General features: G+C 52.8%; 1 pseudogene; it reads left to right on the forward strand.

Moving 5' to 3' along the window:
* Window positions 1-611: 611 nt before the first annotated feature.
* Window positions 612-3,714, forward strand: LOC101933280 (probable transmembrane reductase CYB561D1; annotated as a pseudogene).
* Window positions 3,715-4,761: the final 1,047 nt, after the last annotated feature.

Consider the following 4,761-nt stretch of genomic DNA (forward strand, 5'->3'; position numbering starts at 1 on the left):
TTTCATATTTCCTGTTTCAGATACAAGAATGATACATTTATACAAATAGGATGACCACCCTCAGTAGATTATAAGCTTTGTAATGATACCTTACAAGAGACCTTTTGCATGAAGCATATTCCAGTTACATTATATTCACTCTCATTAGCATATTTTCGTAAAATCATATGGAGTGCAACATCACACCTCAGATCCAGCCAGTGTTCTCTTTGCTGTTCTCTAGTTGCCTGAGTAGCCTGACAAAAGAATGATGAATGAGCCATTGGTGTGTCGGATGCTTGTTTGCCCTCAGGGTCTCAGCATGTGAAATTGTCTTTTCGTATATGACTATTCAGTGACTAACACAGTGACAATATGTTCCCAGGACACTCTGGTGGCTGGGCCGAAATAAAAAAGGACTCCACATTCCCAGGCAATGAGATGAAAAGCAGGAATCCTTTCAGATCTTTCTGCAAGCTGAGTCAGTCCCAAGTTACCAATTGATTTGACCAGTCATGGTCACCTACATCCCTTCATTACTATGGACAGGCAGGCCAAGAGTAGGCAATTGCCTCCCGTTCATTCTTTAACAACAAAATCCCCTGCCTGGAAGCAAGGAGTTAGTTGCCTTTATGTTCATCTACAATCATTTCCTAGCACCCTGGTTCTCAATAGCGTTCTGCCTCTGCCTACCCGAAGCCATCCTGCTCTTCTCGCCCGAGAACTTGCCGTTCTGCCTTTGCTCCCACCAGGTGAAAGTGTGGCTGCACTGGACCGCGCAGACGCTAGTGGTTGTGGCTGCCACGCTGGGCCTGGCCTTCATCATCTCCATCAAGAATCGGAGCGAGCTCCCACACTTGGTTTCCTGACATAGCCTCCTGGGAGTCCTGACTCTGGCTGCCACCTGCGGGCAGGCTCTGTGCGGACTTAGCCTGCGCTTCCCCCAGCTGCTGAGGATCTCCTTTGTGGCACGGCTGAGGCTGTACCATGTCACATGTGGCCTGGTTGTGTGTCTGCTGGCCACCTTCACTGTAGTCCTCGGGATTTGCTCTGACTGGTTCCAGGCACAGATCAAAGGGGTAGCTTGGTATTTCTGCCTGGCACTGCCCTTCTACCCTGCCCTGGTGATCATGAACCAGACTGCGGGCGTTCACCTACCAAAGAAAAGGGTGCGTGTCTGAACTCCGGCCTCCCCTTCTCCTTGTGCCTCTTCCCACCCCAGGTCTGAGCTCCCACCTGCCCATCCCCCTCTCTTCTCCTCCCTACCATCGTCCCCCCATCCCCCGGGTCTGAATTCCGGCCTGCCCATCCCCCTCTCTCCCATCCCACCACCCCGGGTCTGAGCTCCTGCCTGCCCTTCTGCCTTTGTTCCACAGTGCACGGGTGCATTGTGGCTAGTCCCTTCGCTCCCTGTACTAATGAGCATTTCCCCTTGTGTTTTTAGCAGAGCTGCCCTGTGGGCGTAGGTCCTGAGCTGGCGGATCACAGCTAAGATAGACACTTAATGTCTTTTTGTTCAGGTTTTGGACCCAGGGCTCGATTTCAAGCTCCTGGCTCACACTGGAGTCCCTGCCCCTTAGCACTGCAGCTCAGCTGGTCCTGCCCCTGGATGAGTTCCTTTGCTTTCGGGTGCAAAGCCCTGGCCCATATTTGCAGGCAGAACTCCACTGGCCATCTCTGCTTGTCGTTCAACCCCTGGGGCTGCTGGGATTGTAAATGAGGCAGAAGAGCGCCTGGGTGCAATAGGTCCCAGGTTCTCTTCAAACTGGATTAATTATTGTTCCTAATGTTACTCTGGGCTTCCCGTTGCCCTCTCCCCCTGTGATGCCCCCCAGCCCCGTCCCATGCAGGCCCTCACAGAGCCAAGGCTTTTCCTAGGCAGGAGGGTTGGATTTTGTGGTAGTTGGGCCCCCCCAAGGGCCCAGCAGGCTGAGGGAGCAGTTGGAAGGATATGGGGCCTTTTGCCTGGATTCTCGCCAATGTGGGGTGTGAAATGGGCCTGTGTGAAATGAGTTGGTGGTCTAGCTATGCCTGAGGCATGCGGGTAAGCACCTAGATCCTATGGTGAGGATAGCGCCATAGACAGGTGGCATTGGGTGTGGAAACTTGCACTATTGCTGCGCAGGCTGTACCCATCCAGTGGGTAAGCAAAGGTCTTGGCTCTGCATGGTCTCTTTGACAAACACTGAGTTAACTTTAGCTAAGGATGGGGTGGGGGGATCCTGGGGAGGTGGTTGCTTGGCACCCTCCACGTCCTGTGAAGCCCCCTCAGAGAAGTGGCTGTTTCAAAGGCCAGTTGCAGCACTTGACTTCTGCTCTTGATTGTCCCCTGCTGCAGTGGCAGGTCTGTATCTGCGTGTCGCTTTGGGGCAGAGGCCATGGGTTAGCTCAGTGGGTTATAATGGGAAAGAACCAAGTTTGCAGTGTCCCTGGGGTTTTCGTGGGCTGGGGATGGCTTTGCAGGTGTAGCCCAGGGGTAGGTTTACTAGCTGTGGGGGCTTCGTAACTCGCAATGACTTGGGCTTTGGACCTGGGCTCCACTGAAAATTTAGGTCAGCATAGCTCCAGAGCTTGTGAGCGCCATGGCTGTGCTGACTGCACCCCCGGTGTTGACACAGCTGGGGTGACAGAAGCAGTTTTTCATCAGGCTAGCTACCATCACTCGGGTAGGTGGTGTTCCTATGCCAATGGAAAAGCCCCTTCCGTCTGTAGGCTGCATTGACACTGCGGGTGTGTGCTGGCATTGCTGCGGCGATGGAGCTGTGTTGCTATAGTCCCCATAGTGTAGACGTAGCCTTAGTCAGCAGCAAAGCTCCTAGGGCCATGTTTGGGGTGGGAGCTGATTGACTCATACTGTTCCCATTTTTAACGATTTCAACGGCAGGACTTGCGGCGGGCGTCTGTCTCCAGTATCTCAGGGAAGGTGCCCCACTGGCTTGCATTTCATTTTCCTTTTGGGGGTGATGCCAGTTCACCCTCTTCCTTTTCCTCCACTGCTGTCTCACCGGCATCCAAGGAACCTGCACAGCTCTGGGGAGAGGCCCCTGTTTGGAGGGAGTGCTTGGTTAAATCACACATTTAACCCCTTCTTTCCTGAATAGTTGTTGGGGTGGGGCAGTTGTGAAGGGGGTGAAGGACCAGAGCAGAGAACAGGAGCCTGAGGTGCTAACTAGCTGGCACTGCACCAACAGAATGTCCAATGTCATGCCCCCCACACCTCCCCGTATGCGTCACCAGTGGGGTTTTCACCTGGGACCCACAGCACCGCAGCCCTGGCTAAAGAGTAGCTCTGCTAGGCTGCTATCCTTCCTGAGGATCAGCTACTATGCTAGTGTGGGGACACATGCAGTGAGCAGACTATCACTGCATGGGTGGGGGTGGCAGCAGGGGCAAGGCAGATGTGCTACCGGGGTGGAGACCCATGGAAGGGCTGTGATACCCTTTGATGGCTCTTGCTGTGAACGTGCTGCTGAAACCCTTGTGCCGTCTTTTGCTCAGTCCCACTCGACTGGAAAATTAAAGAGCGTGCAGATTCTTTTGTGCACTCAGGGTTTGGTTGCCAGCTATCCTTTCCCTCCCCAAGGACTCACTCCTCTTTCTGAAACTCCACCTGCAGTTTCACTCTGGATTAACCCTGTGAAGCTGGCAGGAGCAATCCTTGCACTTCCCAAGCTCAGGACATTCCTCCTTTTAGCTGCTTTCTGAGTGGCTCTGGCTTGTTTAACCCAACTGACTCCCCTCTCTCTGTTGTGTTATGGGTCCAAAAAGCTGGGCCAAGTCCCTGCCCTGTGGGCTAAAGGCATTGGCTTTGGCTGCCGCTTGGCGGTGGGAATGTCTTCCATCTCAGGGAACTAATGAAGTGCAATTCAACATTGAGGCCTCATCTGGAGTACTGTGTCCAGTTTTGGGCCCCGCGCTACAAGAAGGATGTGAAAAAATTGGAAAGAGTCCAGCGGAGGGCAACAAAAATGATTAGGGGCTGGAACACATGACTTATAAGGAGAGGCTGAGGGAACTGGGGTTATTTAGTCTGCAGAAGAGAAGAATGAGGGGGAATTTGATAGCTGCTTTCAACTACCTGAAAGGGGGTTCCAAAGAGGATGGATCTAGATAGTTCTTAGTAGTACCAGATGACAGAACAAGGAATAAGGGTCTCAAGTTGCAGTGGGGGAGGTTTAAGTCGGATATTAGGAAAAACTTTTTCACTAGGAGGGTGGTGAAGCACTGGAATGGGTTACCTAGGGAAGTGGTGGAATCTCCTTCCTTAGAGGTTTTTAACGTCAGGCTTGACAACGCCCTGGCTGGGATGATTTAGTTGGGGTTGGTCCTGCTTTGAGCAGAGGGTTGGACTAGATGACCTCCTGAGGTCCCTTCCAACCCTGATATTCTATGATTTTATGATTCAAAGAAGTGCCCAAATACTAATGAATGATTTACCATTTCTCTGGAATAGAACATTTAATCTCCACTAGAAGAGATAATTATCATAGAACAGGTGTGGCCAAATTGCAGTTCACGAGCTGCATGTGGCACTTTTAAAATGCAGCTTTCAGAGCTTGGGGCTTCTGCCCTGCAGGAGGTGCAGGGGCTCAGGGCTTCAACCCCACTGGGTGAACCAGGGCTCGGGGCTTCAACCCCCAGGAGGAGGCATGCTGGTGGTCAGGGCTGCAGCCCCGCAGGGACGAGCTGGTGCACAGGGCTGCAGCCTGGTGGGAGGAACTGGTGCTTGGGGTTCCATCCCTGCAGGATGTGTCCGGGCTCAGGGCTTCAGCTGCACATGCA

Source organism: Chrysemys picta, chromosome 3 (assembly GCF_011386835.1).
Source record: "Chrysemys picta bellii isolate R12L10 chromosome 3, ASM1138683v2, whole genome shotgun sequence".
In the NCBI taxonomy this organism is placed as follows: domain Eukaryota; kingdom Metazoa; phylum Chordata; order Testudines; family Emydidae; genus Chrysemys; species Chrysemys picta.